The 27,977-nt window shown below is 39.6% G+C and overlaps 1 protein-coding gene across 1 annotated transcript in view; it reads left to right on the top strand.

The window, feature by feature from the left end:
- Unc5c (unc-5 netrin receptor C) overlaps window positions 1–27,977 on the top strand; it is a 258,667-nt gene that overhangs the window by 17,075 nt on the left and 213,615 nt on the right. The gene's annotated exons all lie outside the window — the stretch shown is intronic.

The raw sequence follows: 27,977 nt of genomic DNA, 5'->3' as shown, positions 1-27,977 counted from the left end.
GCTCACAAGCTGGTCCATTCTGTGACATGAACACTTCAAAGTCCTCTCTGATTTAAATCTTTCTGTCTTCCTTTTCTCATTCATTAGCACTATGTCTGCCCTCTAGAGATGAGTTTGTTCCCAAGACCCCTTTCTCCTCCTTTAATCCCATTTTATTCTTTTAAAAGGTTTGCAGTATATAATGAATATGTTCATCGGGAGGTATTGGTGCTATGCACAGTACATCCTGACCCTTTCTGTCCCCGCCCCTCCCTTCCTCAGTCTCCTTCCATTCCCTTGTCCGCTCCACAAAGCAAAGTCTGTCTCATTGTTTCCTGTCTCTGTCTTCAGCTTTATTCTTTCCACGCCCATTTCCACCCATACATTTATGCATCTGATTAGGTCTGGTATTGGGGATGGAAGAAACAGGAGCATTGTTATTTCTCAGTTACTGTTAATGTGAAACAGTAATGATTTTTAAAAAGTGATTTCAAAGTACATGGAAAGTGTTCTCCAAGAAAAAATCTTTTACCAGAATGGTTGGGCCACACTTGGGGCTACCTTTGAACACCTGAACTTGAACTCAGCAGTAAATCCACTCTTTTTATCCCATACTCCCTCTCTACTCATGATGGACACTCATAAGGAGTGGTGTTCGTTGGGATTGTTTTGGAAATGAGTTCTGACACATATAAAAAGCTTTATTTTAGATAATTTTGCTTGAATGAAAATAAGGCATTGAACTTTTAAACCAGGCAGTTGTCTTATGAATAAAGTATAATTGTACCCAGGGACTAGAAAAGTGACGGGAGCATAAAAGACTTCAGTGAATAACTCACCTAACAAATGTTGAGTATATTTACTGTGCTTTTCATCCATGTGCTTGTTTTCTTGACTTGGTTGGTTTTCTGAGGAAATTTTCTTTTGGGGAAAATCACCATTTGCCATGAGTCATCAGTGTTCACAGCCTCTTCCTCTGAGATCTGGTTTCAAAAAGTCAAATTAGGAGCAGGAAACTATAAAGTTTGATGATTCCTTTTACCAAGTAATTTTAGGGCCTTTGTCCTCATGTTCTTGGGAACATTGAAGTACTAAGTTGTGACTTCTGTTTATGATAAAAGCATTAAGTGGCTCTTGTTAAAGTACTATATGGAAAACTTTGAGGATCATGGTGATGGGCTCAGAGGTCACTGAGACAGGATCTTACAGTGGGAGAGATATTGGGCTCAACTTCTGATACAAAATGAGGAAGTGGGAACCAATAGCTATGAGGTAGGGCAGGGTCAGCGGATGGAAAGTTACCAAGAGGAAACCTCAGGAGTCCAAAGGGGACTTGCTAAGCCAGCCAGGCAAGATTCTTGTGGAAGACTGGTTAAGATCATCAGGTATCTCTTGGGGAAAGGTAAGGAGGAACTGATGAGATGTGGAGGGTGATCAGATATAGAGGAGTGGAGGTTCCTGCAGAACTGCCTCACAGTATTTCTCTGCTAAAATTGGGTTTTACAAGAAAGTGCAGAGATGAGTCTAGGGGAAGATTCAGGAGCATGACTAAGGTGTGGCCAAGCAAAACCTCTTCATCAATAGGATAGGATAGCAGGGTATAAGCAAATGTAGGCTAGGATGAAACAAAATAAATAGCTAATGAAATGTGGGGATACCTAATATTTCAGAAAATGACTTAGTTGGTTCTTCCCTATTCATGGCTATGGCACTTTCTTTAAGAGTTAAAAGGATCTGTGACAGCTCAGGCTAAGGTATCAACAAGAAAAGGAAAGAAAGAAATCCTTGGCTGTGATGGCCAGGGCTCAGATGGATTTATAATCAAGGGAGAGGCTTAAGGTTATATGAATTTAATATGATGAGTAAATATTATTGTGCTGAAGATTTGGACTTTATCTTATTTCCCACTTGTAAAAGAAAGGTCACAATAATCTCCAAAATTCTCTATCATTTCAGTGTAATTATCCAGATCATTTTCTCCCCTTCACTACACTATATAACCTCCTTGAAGAAAATGTGTTTAAATTCAAAGACATTTTATTGTATCTGAATAAATTACTTCTAAATATTAGGTTATGAGTTTTTACTTGCCTATTTACATCATGTGGATAAAGTTATAGGCATTGCTATTCTCATATAAAGGAGTATTTATCTTTCACATGTACAAATTTTATTAGAAGAGAATGTAAGGGGTGGAGAAGCCTGGTATCACAAAGGTGTTCATGGCCGTGTGGTCACACAGTAATAAGGCATATAGTCATATTAAACACAAAAAGTGTTTGGGTCTACATACTCGGGTAGTTACTAGCTATTTTCTCTATTTTCTGCCCTTACTATCATCTGTCTATAAATTCAGGTAAGACCTTCCGTTGTCTCAGAATTCCAGTCACTGCTGTCAGCATTCCTTGGAGAGATAGTGAGTTCTGTGCTCAGCTCAGGTCTTGGGAAACTAGTGAACAACTGTGAAGCAGAGAGCACTGTGTAACCTTTGCAAACAGGGCAGAATGTTTGTCACTGGGTCTGATTTCTTTGTCAGTCTGACCCTGCGTCTTCCTTTATCTATCCGATTTTAGTGACTTTTCTTCTCTACCAGGAATATATTCTGAAAAAAGAGGGGAGGATAGAAACTCAAACAGGAAAACATGAGGGGATTCTAAAGAACTGACAAAAGAATCTTTAATTTCAGAACTGTTTATCAACCATTTGAACTGTTCAGGAAGTTAACTTGATGTGCTATGTGGGACGATACATAGATCTGATCAAACCAAATTATTATATGTCTAAAATGCCTCTACTACTTAAAAACGTATAGAAGAATTTGAGTCTACACTTGTGTCTAGGTGCAGATTAGGAAACAGCTTTTCTTTGGAGATGAGGGCTCATTCTTCCTATTTGCAGGCCATTTCGCTTGTATTAAAAGACAACCAGGGAGCCATTCTGCAGCTAATTTAACACCTGTACCTTTGCAGGGTTTGCAGGAGGGAGCTGTGTAGCCTAATGACTCCAGTAGCTGTTATAGGAAATTTATGATCTTCCTTGGGTTTTACATGGATTCATAAATAGGCTCTGTGCAAAAGTTTCCAACTCTTTGGGAAAAACATGTTTTTAATGAATAGTGTTGTGACTGTTATAAAAGGAACAAAAAGGAGGTGTGTAACAATGCTAGAAAATGCTGTCCCTGGTCTGTGTGGCTTTTAAACCTTCATTCTACCATTGGGAAAATGAATTCAGTTGATTGTTCTGAATCATATTACCTTCAATAAAGTGCAAAGATAGGAAGACTGTCCACACAGATGTGGTGTAATCAGAATAATTAGGTGTTAGATCAGGTCTGAACAATGAGGGTGATGAATGGCAGTTCTAGAAAGGGGCTCTCTATGGGGAAAATGTGGGAAGCCAGGCCCCCGAGGGCGGCCTTGAGACATGGGCTGATGAGCAGCAGGGAAAATGTAGGTAATTCTGTGTGAATCTCTATAGAAAACAAGAGGAAATCGGCGTGGGCTGCAGTAGGGGTGTCATGAGAGCTATTGGAAGCAGAGGAGGAAAGGCCACTGTAGACACCGGAACAGGATGTGCCTCAGGAGTTCTGAAGCAAATAATAACTCCAAAAACTCAAGGGGGTCCAGGAGGCTGGAGGGTGGCAACAGCCAGTCCAATGTGAGCTTGGGGAATTGAGCATGGAATAGCGGGAAGATGTGCTTATCAGAGGGCCGCACGGGATATTTTTTCATTCTTTGTTCACCAAAATTTGTTGTCTCTGTGAAAGAAAAACTGCCTTGCTCACTTTGCTTCCCATAAGTGAAAGAAATAGAGGGAATCTTGGATCTATAAATGGAAAGTAAGGACTGGTGCTGGGGACGATCCAGAAGCTGATAAACACTTAGCCCCGCACCCAACCACCACAGCCTCACCTTCTTGTTCCCTGCCCTTTCTTTTACCACCTCCATCTTGTAATCTTCTGCTCTCTGTTCTCTCCGAAGAACAGGGGTTGGTGATTCATGGTGCTTTCCCAAGAGAACATTTTTATAGTCTCCCAGGTCTAAGGCAATTAAACCATTTATATAATAAGTCACAAATGCAGATTTTCAGACATCAGTACACTTGGGGAAAATTAGCCTCCCACTGTTTTTCGTATCATACCAAAATGATGTAAATCAGTGAACTTTTGGGGTATCTAACTGTCCCATAAACATTGGAGATTCTACTAATTTGTGCCAGACACAACTCAGTACTTGACAACTCTTACTGCGCTAGAAGGTAAAGGTCCTTTCCCTCAAGGAGCTTACAGTCTAGAGAAGGGAGAGAGAGAACAATGGAGAGTGCAATGAAGAGTGAGAGAGAAACTCAGGACCCCGGGGAGGGCAGCAGACACTGAGGAGGTGAAGAGCATTGAGGAAAGCAGCTGGAAGAAGTAGAACTATGAGTGAACATGGAAAGGTTCCAGGCAGCTTGCTGTGTTTGCAGAGCCATCGGTCAGGAGGTCTGACGGGAATGCGTGGCACTGTAGGAAAGAAGAGGTCTGAGGAGCAGTGGTCTGAGGAGGCTCACGCCCAGGCGCACCGTGAACTTGGTGTTTGCTGCTGAAGAAACAGAGGGGCTGGAAGGTGACTCGGTGCAAGCGGTGCTTTAGCGAAAACATTCCGCAGCCCAGAGAGAACTGCTGGGATCCCTCCAGACAAGAGGCCGGGGAGGCAGTTAGGAGCCTGTCAGAGGTGTTAGGTGAGGAGCAGCGGCCTTAGCAATGGCAGCCACAGGAGAATGCAAGCAGGCGGGAACCAGCTGAGGAAAAAATAATGATTAATCTAGAATCCACGATTGCCTGCCGAAAACCATCCCAAACTTCAAATTAATGACCAGGTGGACCGTATTCTCCCAGACCTTGCTCGGCCAACTCAGAGGATTTTAAGCTTGGAAATAAGAGATTGAGATTCACTTTAATTGAGTTTTTGGTATCCCTAATTTCCTCCAGTGTAATACAAGTTCATACTGTGAATTATTTAAAACACAAGCATTTCTTTCCTGTAGTGTATAGATTTATGATTGGATATAAGCGAGCCTGATGCTAAACATATGTGCACATGTACTTTCGAAAATCAGGAAACTAGAAAGTTACTATTTCCTGCAGGAACTTCTACCAGAAACCAAAGAAAGTAATATCTTGTGCCAAAAATCTCAGGGGAATGGATGGAAGTGAATTGCAAGGAAGGCAAACCTGGCCACTGGAGAGAAGACAACTTCTCCTTAAAATGCTGCCCTAGCAGCCCCTAATGCCACAGGCGCATGATTGACAGAGCACCCTTTGTGCACACCCCGGGTTCCTTTGCCCCCTAGACCAGAAACATAAATCTTGCCTCTCTAATAAAGACATTGAAGGCAGAAAGTTATGATAGTTCCCTCAATATCTTAAAGTTAGATGTGCCAAGACATTGGAAGACATCCATCTTCCCTGTCCTGGCCAGTCTCTGCTGTGTCCCGAGGGGCTGTGGCATGTGTTTTCCTTGAAATTTTCAATAAAAGATAAGAAAATAATTTCTTTTGGATCATCAGCTTTCCCTGCTGAACTCCGGCTAGGCTGACTGGTAGAGACAATTAAGCAAGCATGTGCTCAGTGTAGGTGGATGCTGTTATTGCAGCATTTGCCCCTCTCCTGACAAATTGCATTATTTCTTTGCCCTGCGGACTATTACAATGTCCAGAGGGAGCCAGGTGGCGATGATGAGGAGGGGCTGGTCCCACATTTGTCAGCCCAGAGGCAGAGCCCGGCTCAGCCTCGAACTCGCTTTGATTCTGTGCAAAGGGTGAGGGGTGGGGGCTACACTGGGGTGGGACACACATTTGAAGGCGGCCGTCTGCCTCTGAGCAGAAGGACCTCATCTCCAGTGTTCAGAGTGAAAGTGATGCCCCAGATCCACTTGATAATTGTTCTGATTTCTGCCTGAGGCTTGGCTTTCTTGTAGCTAAACCTTGCATCTCCCTTAACACTCTCCCCCATTACTAACAAAGTGGCTCTTTCATTCCATTCTGGGCGGTAACAGCATCCATCGTTCAGCCTGCTTCAGCTCTGAAGCTGGTTCAGTGTCCAGCTTCCTTTGTGACATCTGTTCCTCCCTCTTCTCTCCCCTCCTGCAAGCACAGAAAAATAATGGGTGATTTTAGTTAATGCTGAAAAATCTGTTTCATTCAACAACAATAAAAAAGGGGCAGTACCTTTAATGAATGCATGAAAGTGTGAGAAGGCAGGTAGCCCCTTGGACAGATTCTGTTGGTCTTCTCTTTCATATTAACAGCACTGACAAAGTATCAGATGCCATGCTTTAGGAATGGTACAAAGACAATATAACTCAGTAGATCCAGACAGTCTTTAGGAATACACAAATGCAGTTCAGAGGTAATTGCCGTGAGTAGAGTGCATAACTGCTGTGAGATTCAGTTGTGTCATCTACCAACTAGAGGTGGTCATCCCCATCTTACAGGCTGGTGTACATATACAGTACCAAATGAGCTACTAACACAGTACACTAAGCGCTCAAAACCCTAGTAGTCATTTTCACTGACATAGTTGTCCTTCTGCTTACACAGTGGATCACCTTTCCCAAAAGCATAGAGCTATGAGATTGGGTAGGGAAATGAGCTCAGTATTAAGGCAGCCCAGCTACATGGTAGGAACACTGAACATGTTATGCAGTGGTAGGTGAGGGATGGGGCAGAGCAGACTCCAGGGGTATAGGGGAGAGGGATGCAATGAGTGGTCCAAAGAAGGGCTGGGATAAGGTACAAACTTTATTCACAGCATCCTTTTCAGCATCAAAATTGTGCCCACTTCCACTGATAAACATCTGATTTCCATTGATTTGAGAATGCACAAGGGGCTGGGGGTTTAGCTCAGCGGCAAAGCTCTTGCCTGGCAAGTGCAAGGTTGTGAGTTCGATTCCTGGTATTGGAAGAAAAACAAAAAACAACAAAAAAAGAGAATGCACAAAGTTAAATGGCTATTGTGAGTGCAAAACTTTTATATAAATGTATATTATTCATTCCAGTAGCATAGGTGCACTTAAATATATATATATATATGATAGCTCCTTGATTCCCTTTGAAGACAAGGCTGGGTTTTCATCTGAAGTTGAGCATTTGGACACTTGGAAATTATCCCAAGTTCCTAGAGTTGTTTGAGTACAACAGGTTTGAGTGTAACACGTCTGATCACTAATAGAGTAGAAGGAAAATTGGATGGGAATAAAAGGATGTTTGCACCCTGTTTTGTCCTTGTTTTTAAAAGTTAAACAGAGAACAAAAATGTCACTTCACTTTTATGCATCTGTGTTCTCATTATTGGATGAAGATGGTAATGTCTGTTATTTAGCCTCCTAGTGATTGCCTGAGATTGAACTAATGTGACAGATAGGAACTTCTTGCAGTATATTTAGAACTGTATAATGACGTGTTAATGGTGGCTTGAAAAGGCATTCTAATCATCTAGAATAAAATTGTATTGTTTACAAAACCTAATTTGTCACCTACCCCACTTCACCTCCTCCTGGGTCAGGGTCCTGAGAAACTCTACTGGCAATAGCAACCTAAACTGGTGTGTGCTTCCCTAAATGGTAGGCCTAAGTGCAAGGGGCTTTGATCCTCAGCTCTCTAATCTTCCAGCAGTTTGTGGTGTGCACACTACTGAAATGTCCATAGAAGATCATCCTTGCCTTGTATTTCAAGACCCAAGAATGTATCTTTTTCTTTTGGTTTTATCTCCTTTATGTATGTCCTCCTATATATTCTCTGCTCCCTTGTATGTAATGCAATCTCAGAAAGACATCTGTGCAGAATGCTTTTGTATTAGAAATATCTCAGTCCCCTCAGTACTGTGTTAAAATAGCCAAATCAGTTTCTTCCTCCTGCCAGACAGTTCAGTGTTCAATTAATATGTTTCAAAAAATATTATCTTTGCTGTTTTATTTTTATGTCTGATAGTAAATACTTTTCTATTGAGACAGGCAAGATTTCCATTAGAAATCTAACATATAGAAGATTACAAATTCAAAAATGATTCTGTAGTTCATCATATCTTTTAATATCTTTAGATGAAAGTGACTCACTCCAAAGGCAAAAGCACTAATTAGTGATGCATTTATGTAATAAAGGACAGAAAAGGAAGGCTGCAGGTGGAAAAACTTGGTATCTTGTAGACATAGAATTTAGAATTCCAGCCAGTCATCTCGAGGCATGTTCATTCCACAGCAGCTTCAAAACTACTTTGAGCTGTTTAAAATACATAACAGAGTAGAAAATGAGTGTCCTATAACAGTGAAATATTCTTGCTACATTTGTGTTCAATGCTATAAAAATCTGCTTTGAGGTATTTACAGAAATTATTTGACAATTTGTTTTAATATAAATACACTTAACCATATATTAACAATGTAGAATTTAATTTACAGACTAATTAAATGTGTAATACATTTTACTGTAATAGTAAATTGTGACATTTAAAAAAGTCAAATAATTCCTTACACACTGCTCTGTAACCCCTGAGCTGTCCATCTTTGACTGTATCTATTTCTTCTGGCTTTTACCTATTAATTTTTTTGATGCTGTTTTTCTGCTGTCCTTAACATTTCTAGTCGTCTGTGACTGACTCTGAACCACTGCGCATTGCAGCCCAACTATTCCACACCTGCCCCACCCATTTCCCTGTAGAGGAATATAAGTTTTTGACTCACCTGAGAATAGATGTAAATGCTATGCAAAAGTGATTTTTTTTCTTTTTTACTTTCTTGTACAACTCTTTGGTTTTAAGCTAATAATTTGCCTCCCTGCACCTCTTTTCCTTCTCCAGATGTTTCCAGAAAATTCTGAAACTCTTCCCAGAAAAGCCACACACATTGTGTGATCTGTTGTCCTTTAGACCCAGTCCCTTTGGAGCCCTCTGCCCTGTGTTCCAGCTCCAGCTTGTATTGCTCCCCTACCCCAGTGTGTCACACAGGTGAGATGTCAGCCCAGAAATTCTCTGCCACTGTCCTGGAAGTAAAGCCCCTGCCACTCACTTGGGCAGGACACGCTGCTCTTGAAATACCTCCTGTCTCCTTGTGAGCTTTACTTCCCAGTGCTGGTGGAGCACTTGAGGGTTTTCCTCAGAATGAGTGCAGAAAGTAAAATTTTAGTGGCCCTGTATATCAGAAAATAACTTTATTCTCTTCAACTACTCTTCGATACCATGCTGCATGCAAAATTCTAGAAAGAACTTTATTATCTAAAACCTCAGCTCTTAATAATTCAACACCTTATTTCCATATTTAGTCTTTTTGACGACCTTCATCTGCTATTGTCTATGCTGCCTTTCTCTTTATTCTAGTGTGTTTGTGTCTTTTCTCTTACTTTACTGTAATTAGGGATTTTAGAAACAAGATATTATCATTCATGTAAAAGTGAATTATTCCTCTTTCATAAAACCTCTAGAATGTGCCCCTTTAATATTGTTTCTGTTAAATTTACCATCTATGAGCACTGAAATATGATTTCAAAGGCAAAATGTCTGCATTTTGAATATGCAGATTTTTAAACAATGAAGTTGTTGAACATACACTTTTAAATAAACCAACTTTTGAAAAATATATAAATTACTTTTACTTAACATTTTGGAGTCTTAAGATACAAATTTTACTTTAATTATCCGGAAGCATATAACGTGTTTTCTTTCTTAGTGTTTGACTTGATTTATAAATTATGCTGAGAAATTTTCACATAGAACTGGGGGATAAATAAATGCTATTAATAAAGTAGGGTGGCTTAAGGGAATAACAGTGAAGGAAATCAGGGGTTATGACCTAGTTTTTGTTACATAACCTATTTTTTTCACATTATGATAAATTTGGACTGTGAATCAAATCTGCCCTAGTTGCAACACATGTAAGCCATGCCTAAACTAGAGTTGTCAGGTTTCATTTTGAAGAAATGAGACCAGGGCTGGCTCTAATGGAATCAAACAATACTTCAGATGGTGTCAAGATCTTTGAAAATGCTGCCACAGTATCTGTGGATCATGGCGCTGTCTCCAAGAAGCCCATGTTATATAATCCAGCACATTAGTTGGTGGGAAGGGAACTTGGTACAGGTGAAGTCCTCTGATGCATAGGAAATAGAGCCTGAGAACTGGGGAAGTTGAAATAGGCATAGCAAATTCTCTCTTTTTTGTGTGTGCAGGGGTACCATTAAAAATCAAAATACTTTTGGGCATGGTGGTGCGTGCCTATAATCCCAGCACTGAGGCAAGAGGATTGCTGCAAATTCAAGGCCAGCCTGGGCTACATAGTGAGTTCAAAACCAACTCATACTACATAGAAGACCTTGTCTCAAAAGAAAAATTCAAAATATTGAGTTGTCAGGAAATATTGGAGTCACAAATTGATCTAGCATGAAAGTGAAGTTGTTGCTGTTGTTTTGTTCTTCACTAGATCAAGGCAGAGTTTTTTGGCATTCTTTGCTACTACTGTCTACCTGACACTTCCTGACATTAGCTAATCTTCATTTTTAATAGAGTAAGCCTTAGCTCCCTGCCCTTTAGTACCACAATCATTTAAGTAAATGGTGAAACATTATTTTGTGCTCATTTCAGATATTTTGGTGACCTTCTATTGATAGCAGTTAATACTCATTTCCATTTGCTGCGATGATACAGTGTCCTCTGTAGTACATATATTTCAGTAGAAACATGAATTTATGGCAATAAAGACATACATAAATAATAGTAGAGGTACATACATATGTATCAGGATTATGAACACAGTGCACACACAGCTGAGGTAGGGAAAACATGGGTGCAGGGAAAAAAGGAGGAGCCCGGACTTTGTTCCACCCGTGGCCCACTTATGATATGGGCAGGTCCTTGGATTCTCTGTGCTTTTGTTTCCTCATCTACCGGGAACAGTTGGAAAGGGTTCATAACAAGCCCCATGTATTTCTTAAACTTTGTGATTTCAAGGCTGGTTAATGGATGTATGCACTTTATATGCGTGTAGGTTGTCACTGGATTGATGCAACTGAGGCAGAAGGAAAGATTATTAAGCAGTCGTGGATAAGCATCTGAAACCCCACTGCAGGATACAGGGTTAAAGGACAGACTCATTCTGCATCTTAGTTACTTTCTCATTGCCGGAGCAGAATACTTGACGCCAACAAATTTAAGGAGGAAAGGTTGATTTTATCTCACCCTTTGAGGAGGTTTCAGTCCATTGTCAGCTAGTTCCAAGGCAGAGCAACATAGAAGAGCATAGTAGAGGAGAAGGCACTCAGGGCATGGCAGGAAAGAGGCAGCGATGCTTCCTTCTTCTTTCCCTTTTTATTCCATCCAGGCTAAAGCCTATTAGTTGGTGCCACCTACACCTGAGGTGGGTTTTCCCTCTTCAGTAAATTCATCACCCACCCGGGACCATGCTGAACCAACACTTATAAGCCCATGAGCCTTTGGGAGGACATCTGGATAAAAGCTATAATGCTCTGTTTCATAGAGTGTTAGAGCTGATAACACCCTTACATATTGTCAGCACTGCCCCACATTGATACTACTTTAATAAATGAGAAAATTAAGTGTACCAGAAAACTTACATGGTCCATCATCATGCAGTTGAACTACTTAGGTCTGTAGCTTAGAACCCTGGCCCACCATTTGGATCCTCTGTGTCCTATGTTGTTATGGTCTCACACAGGATTTTCCAGACCTTATTGAGCTGGGGCTTTGTTTTTCTTTCCTAGACATGATCTCCCTAAGTTGCTGGCATGAGGCTCCAACTTGTTATCCTCCTTGAGCCGCCCAGAGAGCTGAGATTGCAGGCATGCCACCAAACTTGGTTTCAGTATGTTTTTAAGAAGTGGTTATACCACATGGATTCTAAAATTTCCTACATCTAACACATTCAGAAATAAAACAAGACTCAGCCCAGTGCCCTTTGATTATTGTTTAGCTGTTTCACCAATACCAGAAGCTGATAAAAATAACTCAAATGTACTATTTTTTTCTAGCATACTTTGTTTTGTCCAGAACTTTTCTATTTTCCTTTGGTTATTAGATCTCACTGAAATATGGAGTATAGCCAGACCCCTCTCTGAGAACATTATGAAGAGTAGCAGACACTGTAAATCACTTGAGAACTATGCAGTTTGCATTATTAATTTCTACTTTTCTTATTGGTGAAATGAAAGTGATCTTGAAGAAAAATGGAGGAGGAGAGTGTTTATTCACTTTTTTGTTTTTTCCTTTCAGTCCTTTAGAGACTATTGACTCTTCATCAATTTAATTATTGTGTTATAGATGTCTAATGTACTTGCCACACAGGAGGCTAAGTAGTTTCCTTCCCCCAAGGTAGTTTTCTATTGCTGGAAAGTGATCCATCTGTGAGCCACGCTGGCCTCTCTGGAAACATCCTCCTATTGATTACTCTACTTGAAAGAAGATAATTCAAAGAAACATAACTTACTAGTGTTTCTTCTTTCATTATGACCTAAAACAAGTCCTTGAAGCAAGGAATTGAAAAGGACGTGTGTAGCACATCTGAAGAGTGGGGTGGGTGTCCTGTGATAGACTTTTGGTAAACTACAAGGAAATGGGACACAGAGCAGAAGAGGTATACCAGGACTCTGAATATCAAAAATACCTATTTATTTTATTTCTATAATAATGTATTTAAAAAATGTACAGTAGCTCCTTCAGGCAAACATGGCTTTGAAGATAGTAGAAATAAGATAGAAATATTACCAAGTATTTACTGAACACAGTGGACCTCTCTATCCAGAAGCGCAGTAGCTTCCTGCTGTCAAATTAAATGGCTTCTGTTCGCCTTCACCCTGAGCTGGTTCCCAGGTGAGAGCCTCGGCCCAAGCCCCGGCTGGGTTGCTGGTCATCTGACTCATGCAAGACCATGCTGCGCTTGAGATTGCTCTTCTGAAATGTTTTTTTCTCGAGCTGTTTCCTCAGATCTTCTTCCACCAGACATTCCCCACCCACCTGCCTAGTTTCCGGCTTTGGAAAGGTCATTAATACTGACAATAATATTTCCAGGTTTTACTCAGAAAAGTTCTATCTGATGCTCCTAATCAGATGAAATATTTTTCTTCTTTTTTATTGTAATGATACCATACTTATGTCTGTGTTCCACTGAGTAATAATTGATTCATGTGTCTAATTCTCTTTCTTCCCCCAAGACTGTGATGTACACACTCTGGAATGTAGAAGTAATTTACCCTCATCAAATTTAAAGGATATTTTAAATAGCTTACAATGTATATTAAATAATTAGTATCTAATACCTGAAAAAGCAAATCACTAAAACTTCTCAGCATCATTAGAACCACAGGAGAAATATCTCAATGAGATTTTATATTAGTTCTTCAATTAAAAAGAAAGAGTACCAACTCTTTAAGCATTCAAAAGAAATTGCTTCCAATGAACCAGAATTTCAACAAGTTTTTAAAAAATTAAGCGAGGATATTCTAGAAAAGAGGCATGAACTACCATGGAGAGGAAAGCATAGGGGAGATCCAAGAGGCAGGTAGTAAAAATTTGTCATCACCTATTTATATGTTGATAGAGGGTTTATGTTGGTTGTGAATTATTTTTGTATATATGATATCTGTCCTCAAAAACAGCACTTGGATACAGTAATCTTTTAAGACCATCTGGGATCATCTGTTAATTCTTCTCTGCTGTTTGTATGATCAGAAACAGACGGAACCATTATTATGTTCTTTTATTCCTCTCAAGGCTAAGCTACTCTTTAAGAAATAAACAAATGGGAAATGATTATGCCTATTGTACAAAATAAGAGCCTATTACACGAAATGCGAGCAGCATGCTTGAGTCCAGATTAAACCTAGAGCTTCTTTTTCCATGTCCAGAGCTCACTCTCCTACATCAGGGATGCCAACATGCCAGGCCCAGGATACAGGGAAGAACTGGAAATGTGCAACTGATGGGTGTTGTATGCCGCACAGCGGCCATTCAAAAATCAGAGCCACCCAAGTGCAGCAGAGATAATATTGTTATGTTGCTTAACAGCGTTGATTAGACAGCACTCTGAAAAAAATTACAAGTAGGTAGAAGTAGATTTGAGTGAAGATGCTGTGTTAGAAGCATTACATTTCACAAAATGAATAAAACCTCAAACGGTAACTCTTTAGAAACAGCTTTCAGGGAAAAAAAGTGACTAACATCATCAGTACATGGCATTGCATACCGGGAGCAAAAATGACATTTCTCCATTCTCTCCACCAATAACCAATGTTCAAGCAACAACCACCTTGAAGAAGGACTCTGACACATTTCACTGTAGTCTCAACCCTCTGGAACTTTCCATTATAAATCAGTGTTTCCTGAATGTCAGCTATACAACGGGAAATACACAAGGAATGAAATACTGTCCCACCCCCAGAGGACAACCTGTCCAATCACTCAGTGTGGGGGAGATCTCCTCAGCCGTACCTCCGCTAGTCCCCCCACCACTTGTTTTGCCTTGCCTCAGCCTCTCTGGCTTGAGGGCTAGCCAAATATCATGAAATATCATGTTAGGCTTAGGTCTAAAATGTCCCCCCATTGCTGTTGGGAGGTGAGCTCTGGCTGGAAGTGGCCACTGGAGGCGTGGCCTAGAAGGTGTGTTATCCCCAGCTCCACCCTTGTCCCTCTGCTTCCAGTTGCCATGGGTTCCATGGGTTGCACAGCTCTCCTCTGCCTGCCCCTTTGCTGTGCTGAATCTGCCTAGAGCCAGGGACCGTGCAGGGACTGCACCCTCTGAAACTGTGAGCCACAGTAAACCTTTCCCTCTTGAAGTGGCAGTTACAGAGCACTGTGTCTCAGTGACAGAAAAGCTAATGAATACAAAGCAGCACAGGACAGACCTAGGGAGCACTTGGCATTATGTTGCAGTTTGTAGGATATTATAATGATGTCAACACTTCCTACAAGTGCACTCTAACTTATATAAACTATAGTACATATGGCAGATATCCTATTATCAGCAAACTAAATCCCTCAAATAAGAAATTTATTGAAAAGGAAAAATCCACCTAATATTGTGCCTCAGAAAAAAACCCATATACTTCTTTTAGTGAGAAAATCATTTTTACAGGTAAAAAAGAAAACACAGTTAAAAAAAATATGAAATAAGAAAGAAGGCATTTCACAGCAATTTGGCTTTAGATGTTACTCAGTTGGCAGTTGTATCAGTTTCCTGCTGCTATATAATAATTACCACAAAATTAGCATCTCAAGGCAACACCGTTTGTTATCTCACAATTTCTGTGGTGTATGAGTCCAGGAAGGGCTCACCTGGGGCATCTGCTGAGAGTTCCACCAGGCTGCAAGGTGCATGCTAGCCAGGGTAGCATCTCACTGGAGGCCTGTCAGTGAAAAGAAGGGATGATCCACTGCTAGGACACTTCATGCTGCTGCTGAATTCATCTCGCTGGAGCCTTTGGACTAAGAAGTGTTTGTTTCTGTTGGTCCTTGGCAAGGTCTATTCTCACCTCCACAGGTTGCCCATCGCTCCTTGCTGCTTTCCCCTCAGGCTCAGCTTACTTCTTTAAAGCAATAGACACAGCATCTGCAAAGACAGGTAATGTAACCTAATCATCCAAGGCGTTCTGTCACCTTTGTCATCTTCTGTTCGAAGCAAGTCACAGTTGCTGTTGGAGAGCCAAGTGTGTAACTCATTGGGATCCACTCAGGATGTGTCCACTCCTGCAGTGCTGCCCACTGTGGTCCACACACATGCATAAGAGATTGGCTATTTTTACCATAGTAATTTAGAAAGCAAGTCTAGTGACTGAGAAGTTGAAGAGTATGTGAAGAAACACGTGCATAAACACGTGCGGGCTTGGGCTCACGCAGGGAAAAGCAGTGGAGACAGGGCCTCTGTAACTGTGGAGCATAAAACCAAAGGGAGAAGACTCATATTATAGATGAACAAAAATCCTGCTGCTATTTATGATTAGTTTCTAGTAAGTACTGAGAAAGAAAGCAGGGTTAAGGGAACCCACTTAGATGCTCTGGGAGAGAATCAGAAGAGCTCAAGATGTGATCAGGCCACAATTCCTTGAAGAAAAGTCATTGGGCCACCATAAAAAATGCCTAGATGTTACTCAACAGGAAGGAAAAAGAATTTTAGTGAAAACACAAAGACCCTGGGGCAGATTAGGCTGAGTCATCTGTGAGACTAGAAGAGGCTCCAGGAGGGCAGACAGAGAAGGAGGTGGAAGAGGCTCCAGACCTTGGTGAAGATTGTGGTGTTCCCCAAGGGTAGGGGATGCGTTGAAGATTCTTAGCCAGGAAGGGAGGTGACCTGACTTGAAAAACACAAAAGGAAAAACATTTTTCATTTTAAAAAAAAAAGTCCTCATTAACTTGAAAAGATTCCTGCCTGTTGTATGTGGTGTGATTTTTTTTTTTTTTTTTTTCTGGTGTTGTTGACAAGATTTCCCAGGTAGTCTCTAGGGAAGGCCCTTTCTTAAATTAAAGTAATTGGTTCTTAATCATGTCTCAGTTAACATTTTTAGAATGCTGCTTTTGGCATAATTCTCATGTCATTTATTTTCTTATAGTGATTGCATTTTTATTTTAGGGACATAAATACTGCAGGCGACAGATTTGTGTTCATATTTGTTATCCCAGTTTTGTATGAGATCTTACAAAGACCTCTGTGATATACACAGCATGCTTAAATTGACCTTATTCGTAAAGATTTTAGTGGAGAAATGCAGAGCCTAAATTGTACATCTTTTGCTATTATTCAAGGAATTCATGGAGTAAACTAATGTTTCCAAGGTTCTTTTCAAGTAATGAATAGTATTTTTTTCTTGTGATTTTTATCTAATTAGTTCTAAGACAGTCTTTCTCTCTAAAGGTCCTCTACAGGAACTTCATTTCCACATAGAATTCACTGTTGGCAGAAAAAGGACATACTGCTGAAGTTTCTTGCTACCAATTAAATACCAGAAACCATCCTACTGAGAAAGCACAGACTAAACTTTATCTCATTAAGACAAAAACCAGATGTCTATTTACTTGTGGTTCAAAACCAATGCTCTTTTGTCTTCTAGAAATATATAATTTACAACAGGAATAGGAGATATATCCTCATTGCTTTGTCAGAAACCAGTAATCAAAATGCGAAGTTTTTTGTAATGGATAGTATTAGTAAGAAAAGAATGATTTAAAATGACACAGATACTCACTATAGAGACTTTTCTGCCTTGGTAGAGTGTTAGTCATTGCCTGTGCTTAGTAAACTCTCAGTTGTTGAATGAATAATGAGTGATTGGATGAAGTTAGGCTAGTGAACCGCAGCTGCATCTCAATAGTTTGGTGGACAGTTTGCATAGAGACCAGATGGGGCGGGGACTCAGGCTGTTCACTATCAGGGATGACAGTTTCTTGTGATTTTGATGAAATGAAAAACTAGATTCAATTATTCTGTAGTTCATGATACCTTTCCATAATATTCTAGAGAGATAGTATTTCCTGATTACCAACGTAGTTTTATGATCCAGGTAAATCATTTTGATTGTAAGCATGGACTCGTTTGTTTCAATTTGCATATGTTTAGTAATATGATTTTTCTTTTTTATGGAAGCAAGGGTGCGTGTTGTCTCGTATGGCACTTTACATAGGTAGGAAAGAGAGAGAGATGGAGAGAGAAAGAGAGACTACATTTGGGGAGGTTCTTACTAGGAAATTGTGTCCCATGTGTGCAATAAAGATGCCAATTTTACAGAACAGATGTAGAGCTGGACACATTGAACTGTGAAGATGGAGAAGAATACAGACAATGATGCTGCTTTTCTAAAATTCATAGATGAGAGTTTTTAAGAAATGTTTTTGCTGGTTGTCTTAGTGTTGTATGCTAACATGTTCTCTGCTTTCTGCTTTGCAGTTAGATTAAATATGCTTTCTTTCAGGAATTCTATGTGAGAAAATTTGAAGAACATCAAAAAGTCAGACATTATTTTTTCAATATTTAAACATTTGTCTCAAGGATAAAATTGAAAGGATATTAATGTCCATATCATGTACATTCACATTTTATGTATTTAATGACACAAATACACAAAATCCATAAAAATTGTTTATATTTCTACTCCCAGTTTGTCCTGTTCAATGTATTTATTTCTATTTTGGGAGAATATAGTGGTATACATTTGAAAATTAGTTAATTGTATAATATCTAATGAGAAATTAGGAGGGATGTACAGAAAGTAGGTTCTTTGCCTAAGGACTTAATTAACTAAATCTTTTGGGTACCTCCGTGATTTTCACTAACTTTTCTCTAATGTCACTATTTAAAACCCATTGGTGGAATGAGATTAGCTGAATATCAAGTCAGCATTCTCACATCCATATTTGTTTAGTTGAAAACGTAACAGGTTGGTACAGATATGAATGCAGCAATTTATTAACTTTGTAACTTGTTAACATTGCTATTTAAGTGAAACTTATTTTATGTTCTTTAAAAAACCAGACAACACACTCTGCTTTTCCTTCTCCTGCCCCTTTTCTGGAACTAGGCCTCCTCATTTCCCAGATATGAACACCTGGAACCCAGGAACTCTGCCACAGAACTGAACACATAGTAGCAGCTTTAAAAATGCCAATATCCCTAAGCTCTGGGGCCTAAGATTCATTTCCCAGTAAACTAGGTATAATGATAATACATAGCTCATAAAGTATTTATGAATAATAATAAAGGAGCCAATGTGAACTAAATTAGTCCAGTTGCACTGTAAGACATCCAGCCAGTGCTTGGCACATAGCATTATCTTCATTTTATAATTACCCTTTTGTAAAACTGATTGCCCATTAAAGCATTTCTCTCTTTGAGAAAAGAAAATACAGGATATTTTTCTTCTAAGCTTGTAGAATCAGTGAATATTCATGGGACCCTTGAATTACATGTCCAACACCATTACAAGTGAAAGAAAGAGATCTAGGAGCTGGGGCAGCTTCCCTGGATCCTATTGCTGGTCACCAAGTAACAGATCATGAAACCAATCCAGTTATCATACATGTGGTGTCAGCCCATGTTTTCTGCACAGCGCAATCTCCCTTCCCTTATAGCTTCCCAAATTGCTAGACAAAAAGGTCCAGAAGTATCCTGTGGGTTGGTCCTAAGCTGAAACCCTTTCCCTAGTTACTCTTACCTGCTGGTACCTTGCAGGAAATTGTTGTAGAGACTCTTCCACAAAGACTGAGAAGTCCAGGAGTGGCTCAAGGCCAAGAAGTCAAGCTGCCTTGAAGTGGTCTGCTCCTTGTGATCTGGGACCAGTGCCACAGTGGGTTCCGAAGGCTCCTGGATCTTACAAAGGCCTCTTGCTTGGATTAGTGCTCTGCTCTTACTCCCTTGAAATCCTAAATGTTTTTGAAAAAGGAATCCCATATTTTTGTTTTCTCTGGATTCCACAAGTGATTGGACCAGTTTTGTTGAAGTAGTGGATCATTGTGGTAAATCTCTTGGTTCTCAGGAAAATGGAACTACTTTTGCATGACAGGAACTACTATGGCCTTAGTAGTAAAGCTCAGGACTGTAACTCCCATGCATTAGTAATATAAAGGAAAATGATATTCACATTAGAGAAACCATGCATTCTATCAAAGAAGACTCTTTATCTTTGATATGAGAAGAAAATTGAACAGACCCTCTGTGAGACAGGTGTCTCTTTAGACAAATGGTACAGGGGGACCCTAAGACTTTGAACCCTATAGGTTTAAGCTGGAGTCAACCTTTGGGTTCTGTTTAAAGGGGTTGCTTCTAATTCTTTATAGTAAAGAATATACAAGACACATTCCTGTAATCCCAGGGCTCTGGGAGACTGAGGCAGTTTGATAACTTGTCTTAGGTAGACCCTGTTCCCCAAAAACAATATTAAACAAAAGGGCTTATTCCAAAGTCCCTGGGTTCAACCCCTGCAAGAGAAACCAATACAAACAATATAGTCCTACACAGAAGAATAAAGTTAATCATGCTTTGTTAGCACCTGCCCAAAAGAAAAATAGCTTCTCTGTGATGATGAACAGCCTTTTGATCCTCCCATTAGACTAATGGCTTGTTGGAAAAGCCAGGTAGCAACTTACAGTCAGATAGCTCTGAGTCACTTACAGTCACTTAGCAGTCTGTTGGCACTTGATCCCGGCCAACTAGCAGGGCTCAGCTCAGTGCTGTACAGGACTGGGCCCTCCTGTGCTGATATGAAAAGAGGGTGGCCAGATGACCTGTGCATCCCAAGGGCTCCTCCAAACTGTTTGCCTCCTGGACAGACAGGGTATGCTGGGGCAGGGGGAGGGAACTGAAGAAGCCCATTGGAGAAGTGCGGCGCTCATGCTGAATCTTTGCCATTTGAATTAATTCTAGTTGACCTACATGAGCAATGATTGAAGAATTTTTGATTCCTTATGCCCCAGTCCATTCCCTGGTGAGCATGGGCTTGTTATTTTTTAATGAAACCCTTTTTGAAGCCTGTTGCTTTCAGTGTCAAGAGAAAAGTGAGATGCTTTTGCTTTTGTCTTGCTGTGGTTTTTGGTTCTTTTCCCATTTTTTTAACAGTCCTTCCAGTTTTGTGTTTGCTGAAGTTCTTTTAACGAGTGTCTCGCAGTAGAGTATACTTTCTAAAAACAAGCAGGATAACACTAATAAAAGAGAAAAGTAATTCCAGATCATAAATAAAAATAAAAATACAGTAAAGGCCTTTTCATAGCAGATGCCAAAATTATGATTGTATATTTCTGTTATTCTTTGTGATTTATGTACATACGTAGTACATAGATGTTGGGAGGTTCTTATTCCAATGCTGAGCATTTCTAGCTCCACTCCTAGGCTATGTCTAGAAATAACTGTAAAATTTATGTATTTTGCTGTTAGAATGAACTCTGTTTATCCTTTCCTCTTTTTTATCCTTCGGCAGTAAGGGTAGGGAAAGATCCATCCTTGTTCTCACAAGAAGTTTTCTAGTTAGAAACCCTATGCATAGTACAAGGAGGCTCTGAGTACAGGGTTAACATCCCTTGGCTTTCTGAGACTCTGTCACTTCCTTTAATTAAATAGTGGCTTAGATGGGTTTAAAGGGGCCTTTGCAACTTACAATGCTGTGGAAGCTTACAGGAGTCTGATTGTCGAAAAACAGCTGGGGACAGAAGTCAAACTTAGCCAAGTCTTAAATGGAGTGGCAGTGCTACCCAAAGAGAGTTACTTCACAAAATCCATCTGTGCTGTAGTACATTAAAAACACAGCTGAAGGCATTCTCTAACAGTTTTCAATACAGGTTTAATGTCCTTAGGACATTATAAAATGTCCTTAGCGGACATACTTTTTCATTTGTCTATTGCTTTTCAAAACTATTAGAGAGTAGGTTTTCTCAGTGAAAGGCCATTTTCATAACTTCAGTCTTATTTAAATTCAACATTGTTGGGCTGTGGTGCAGCTTGTTGGCAAAGTACTTGCCTTGCACTGGCGCAGCCCTGGGCCCCATCCCTAGCCCCCTAAAAGGAAAACAACATATCCTCTAGGGTTGATGCCTAATGGTGAGACTTACGTGTCTATCTTTTAAAAATGTTTATAAAAATTAATATTTGCATTCTCCTTTTAAAAAAGAAGACTCATTATTGAAACAGCTGGCTATAATAAAACATCTGGAAAATGTCCATTTTAGATTTTTAATTTCAAATAAATAAGTGGTCACAGGAAGAAAATATCAGCATGGGAAATGTTCTCCACATAAATCTGGTAAAATTATACTCATGGCCAGAATTCAGGAATGGTGGGTAGATAATTAGACCACAGAAATAATATCCTCATTAAATATTTAGAAACAACAAAAAATTAAGTATTTGGAAATGTTAATGATACTCAGTAGAACTTCCTAATCAAGTCCAGAATACTAATTGGAATTAGAAAATATTCCAGAACAACCTTTAAATGCAGTAATTGTTCTGAGCGGGAGGGTGGGCTTGCTATTCCTACCTGCACTGTGCATGGCTGCGTGCGTGCGTGCATGCGTGCGTGCGTGTGTGCGTTATAAGAAAAGTCTTTTGCACCCTTTCTCCATGTCTTCCTCTTGAATCCTCCCACAGGACTCTGCAGTCAGCTAGTATGACCGTGTGTTGAAAGTTCCATCTTAGAATATTCAGATCATTTTCATTCACTAAACATTTTATGTTTTGTCCTTTGACATTTTAAAATAAAGCTTCTAATATATTGGAGGGGGAGTAAAATTGTGGTCAACAGGCATGACTTTCTGAGCCATCTAACTCTTCCATCTGTCCTACTCCCACCTTGCATTTTATCACAAAGTGACACATAATAGAAGAGCAGCATAATAAATCTAGGCCAAAGACTTGTTATGTTTCCCCAAGGGTGGAAATCCTTCCTGTTTCTGTTCTCTTTTGTTTCCAGGTTAAGGGTGTATTTGTGGACATCTAATACCATGCAAGCTGATCTGAAGGAATTTCCCTGGGGGAACATAAGATGTATATATCTTATTTATAGCCTGGGGAATTTTTACTTTTAGAAAGTCACAGTTAAATCAGTATGGCCCAGTCTTTTCAAACCAATAACATATGTATGCTGAACTGACTTATAAAATATCTGATAAATTAAAATTGTCTTTTCTTCCTTCAGATTCCTTGTAAGCAGATTGCCCTGGTAAGATTTCCGTAGTAGAATAAACTATTAGAAAAGTGTTTACGTAATTAAAACACTTAAAACTCGCTCTGCCTGGTATTTAAATTCCACTAAAAATTTGTGTCATTTTATAACTAATTAATGACTAATAAATTTAACTCTAATACTTTCTTTTAGGTTAAAAATGTTATGTATTTTGTATTGACTCACAGAGGATGCTAGGAATAAATATATAATTACAAAAGAATGAATCAGGTTCCAGGAAAGGAGTGTCAGGATTAGAAATCAGATAACTTCTAGGCCTCAAAGATATATTTCTATGAAAAATAATTTATTTTTGACCTGCAATAAAATCTACTTGTTAAATGTATTTCATTTTTCCATAAAAGGAATAATGGATCATTTTGTAGTTTGTATAGTACAGTAGCTGAAACAAGTTAAGGGGTTTATCATCAACATAATTATGACACTATTGCCTGGGTGATGGGGTTCCAAACAGGTCTCTAGGTTTTTGTGCACAACAAAGAACTGGATATAGCCCACAACATTAGGAAAAAGTAGCAAAGTGTAATAAACTGTAATTAGGCAATGGTATGCGCAGCAGGAGAGAACAGACAGGAGGGAAGGAGATGGCATGAGCACTAGAGGGCCTTGGGCTTAAGAAATTTATATGTTGCACCTGTTCTAGGGCACTTCCCATTGGGCCTTTCAGAGTATGGTTGACAGCGTGATTGACAGGAAGCTGAGTCATGTCAGCAGTATCTGTTGCATGCCCTTTCCCATAATTCACTCTGTTATACTTGTATGTATGGCATACAGTTCATATGCATGAACTTTTAATGCGCTCCAAGGCCAGCGTGCCAGAAAATCTGACCTACAAGCTCTTGGTTTGGGACATCAGAGTATTCCAAGGCCCGCCAAGTTGTTTTTATCATTCTTATCTCTGCCTCCACATAATAGGCCTTAGGACAAACCTCAGGATGTCAGCTCTGGGGTGTGGCCCAGGTTGAGGGGAGGGAGGGAGTGGTCCCACAGCTCCTGTTGAACTGTCCATATTCACACTGTCTACTGCATTGCTGTATCCAAATTTAGGAGATGAACACTGGTTCTAAGCAATTACATATTAAGTAAGTGTTGTTGACAGAAGAAGAAAGGGAAAGAGTACAAGAATATTAGACAGAAGTGACACACCCCACACTGTCTGGCCCATTTGCTGTAAATGACTTAATGTGAGTATTTCTCAGCATGAGTTTTGCAATTGTCAGATATGACAATCGGTGTAACATACTAGAAAATAATCTAGATTAGTCATAGTCCCAAGCTCCACCAGTTCTAAAAAATGTCATTATGGAGCTATGTAGCTACTTGAAGTCTTAGATTTCTCCGCTATAAAAGGGGGTTGAGAGGCTTGTCCCTAGGAATTAGCATGTGGTAGTGCTCTGAGAAATGTGAGGCAAGGTATAAATGTTAAACATCTTCCAGCTGATCTAAGAGAGCCAACCTGCAGCACTAGAAGCTGGTAGAGGTACCCAGATGCAGACTCCACGTTGAAAATCAGGCACAGGCCCAGGAAAGCAAGAAGTATTACAGCACCTGAACTGCAGTTCAGCCCTCAGGGTATGCTGAGTCATTGTTGTGCGCCTGTGTATTTATTTATTTGTGGGCTTTCCTTTTCTTTTTAGTCTTTATAATATAGTCTAAAGTTCAGGAAACTTTGGGGATCATTAAGAAGCACAGAGTTGCTACATTGTATCTCTTTTGGTTTTTCTGGTTTTTCTCCGGTACCAGGAACTGAACTCACGACCTTGCGCTTGCCAGGCAGGCGCTTTTTGCCGCTGAGCTAAATCCCCAGCCCCCATTGTATCTCTTTTGAAAATGTAAAAGCTAAGGATGAGAATGTTGTAGAAATGTCTTCAGTTGCAAGTTTCTGGGGAGTGTGTCTAGATCAGAACTTGTCAGGGTGTACTGAGTGTAAGCTGTCTGACTACTTTCTGGCTAAGCATTTTACCAAATCCTGACCTCAACCCTCAGTGGTATCAGGAGCCATGGAAAGAGACACTCACTAGAGTCTTGTAGTTTTCCTTTAAAACTGAGGTGATTTATTTGTTGCTGGGTCTCCTTGATAGTGAATCTCAATTATACTTGTTTTTTTTACTCTAACAACTGGAATGGAGATTATGGTTGAGAAATAGTACTGTCATTTATGTACAATTTGTTGTTACCGGGTTCTGGGAGGCTGGAGTCCCCTTCTGCAGGTAGTTTCTAGGTTCTTTCTGCCCTGAGCAAAGAATTGGTCAAGACAAGTGCAAAGGTAGCAAAGTTCTGTTAAAGAAGGGAAAAGAAACAGAGTCTGCAGAGCAAGTTTGGGCCAAGTAGAAGTAGGCAAAGAAGGGTACCTTACTGCGTGAGGGGGCCACCATGCAGAGGGAACACTGGTGGAAACTCAGTGTGGATCGATCTTTCGGTGCCACCCACCCCTCAGAGTGCCATCAGGTTTAGGCCTACCTAGACCTGCTTGAGTTCTCATGAGCAGCTCATGTGCAGGGCTTTGGGAACTGTTCTGCGCATGTGTCCTGGGATCTTGTAGTTAACAGATCACACTTCCCCAGCCAGATTAGCTATTCCCTAACCTCCTGTCTCACTGGGGCACACTATCAATTTTCAGGAGAAGTACTAAATTTACAATCTTACTTTCTAGAACAGTGTTCTCTAATAGAATTATAATGGGCACAACATGTGTAATTTTTTTTTTTTTTTTTTTTTTTTTGTTTTTTTGGTTTTTCTCCGGTACCGGGAACCGAACTCACGACCTTGCGCTTGCCAGGCAGACGCTTTTGCCGCTGAGCTAAATCCCCAGCCCCCAACATGTGTAATTTTAAACTTCCATGTAGTTACCCTGAAAAAGTAAAAAGCAGATGAAATTCATCTTAATAGCATTGTTTTAATTCACTGTATCTAAGGTATCATTTGAACATGTAATCAATGCATATTTTAAAACTATTAACAAAATATTTTACATTCTTTTAACACTGTCTTTGAGATGAAGTATATATTTTTATACTCACTGATTTGGGTGCTAAATTTTTATGGGAAAAAATAATCTGTATTTGATTCTATAAGATTTACATTTAAAAGTAAATTTACATAACCAAATTGTTCCAAATATAATTAAAATTATTCCTATAAATGAAGGGTCAGTAACCAACATGAAATTTAAATCAATTAATCCAAATTAACATTTAAAATTTAATCAGACATGGTGTCCCATTCTTGTAATCTTGGCACTGAGGAAGTTGAGGCAGAACAATCATTGCAAGTTTGAGGCCAGTGTGAGCAAAATAGTGAGACACTACCTCAAAGAGAACAAAGCTAAACAAAAAATACAATTTGCCAATTATGGTAGCCGCATCTAAATTTCTCAACAACCACGTGGAGCTATTGGTGTTGGGATAGAGTCTTACCTGCTAACATATCCTATATAGTTTAGAGAGAAAAAGAAAAATCCACTTCTCCATCTATTGTATCCTACTTCATTGACTAATGCATTGTTTTATAGTGGAAACATTTTCCACATACTTTCTGTACTACTTAGTTTGTTTTTTCTTCAGGTCCACTGAATAGTAAAACATCCACTCTGAGGGCTGATGGAAAGATAAACTTTGGGAAATTGCCTTAACTGAGATTGTTAATAGTAGAATTGACCAGATTTCTGTTCCAACAGCTTTGAATCCTTTGTGGGTTTGTATGACCATGTACTCTGCTTTCTAAATACTTTCAGTGTAACCTGCTTTGTCTCACTTGATTGCTCTAGTATGGTTAAAGACAAGTATTTTTGAGTAATGGCAGGCCTATCAAATTGCCAATGGGAAGGATCTGAGGAATATGCTTAGGGGAGCTGTTCGCAGCATTTCTTTTACCTGGCAAAGAATTTTAGGGGAAGAAAAAATTTAATAGCACAATGGATTCTTAATTAGCAGACTCTAGAAAACACATCCGTGTATATATAACATATGCTTATTAATTGCCATTACTTTTTTTAAAATTAATGTTATGGTGCTATATAGGGAGATGGTACAGCAAAGAATCAGAAAGCATCACTGGCGTCACACACACTGGCTCTGTTTATGTCACGATACCACCACTTGTGAGTTGCGTGAATTTGTTCAAAGTTACTTACTCTTTCCAAGCCTCAGTTTCCATGGAAATAGAAGCATGCTCTAGTTCATGGGGTTGTTGGAGAATTAAATGAGAACGTGTCCTTGGCCCTATACCTGCACAGAGTAAGTGCTCTGTCTTCATTACCTTTTTCTCGCTGCTGGGACAAAATACCTGTTGCCCAAAATTAAGGAAGGAAAGGTTTATTTCGCTTACAGTTCGTGGAAGTTTCAATCCATACTTGGAAGATTATAAGGCAGAGTGGCACGTGGCAGAGGGCTGCATCTCAGGGCGGCAGCACAGCAAAGCTGCCACCACACACACACCACAGTGGAATCCGGGAGGAATGGCCTCAAGCAGCTTCTTCCTCTCCCTTACATATGCAAACTATCCACTCCAGGGCGGGTGCAGCTCTCACACCCATATTCAAACTCTAATAGCCTGCCCAGGGCCGCAGGAGGCTTTGGGGGGACACACAGATATAAACCATAACATGCTCAGAACCTGAATTAGTACTCTACAGACTGCTAAACTGTAGTCATCACCATGCTTTGAGTCAATCTCCAGAGGTTAAGGAGAAAAGCAATGCTGTCTGTAACCATGGAGGAATAAATTCAAAGTGCACAAACCCCAAAAAGTGGAGCTTCACTCGTTTCCAGTTTCTTTGCTACTGCTGTATTTACCTAACATGCAAGGTCTTTCTGTCAAGATGCCGCAGCAATTGTTCATCAGTTTCACTGTGAGATTTCTGGTTTTCCTACTAATTCCAAGATAACTAGTTTGCATCTGTTTGAAATAAGAATTTATAAGTGAATTCTCTACATTCATTGTATGAATAATAGATCAGACTTTTAATCAAGGTATAGCTTTATGTTCTAAAAATTATAGCAAAGATAAACATCATGTAATACATTTGCTAGTTTTATGTAGTACCAGGTAGGTAAATTACTGTATTTTTTTTGCTGCCTTATTATTGTTGTTAGTGGTTGGTTTTTAATTTACATCATCTTTCATGTTCCTGGACTCCTATTTCTCAGGACTCTTTTCTGTATTATTATTATTAATGTGGCATATTTAATGTTTATAGTGTTTGCATAGAAATTGATCGTTTGTGGTAGATAGTTTTCAGTGTTAAAGCAAATGTGCTTAATCAACTGAATATGAAAAATATCCCTCTGGAACAAATGTAGAAC

The sequence above is a fragment of the Chinchilla lanigera genome, unplaced genomic scaffold (assembly GCF_000276665.1).
Source record: "Chinchilla lanigera isolate Chin_1 unplaced genomic scaffold, ChiLan1.0 scaffold00004, whole genome shotgun sequence".
NCBI classification, from domain to species: domain Eukaryota; kingdom Metazoa; phylum Chordata; class Mammalia; order Rodentia; family Chinchillidae; genus Chinchilla; species Chinchilla lanigera.
This window is presented reverse-complemented; position numbering and strand designations above follow the sequence as displayed.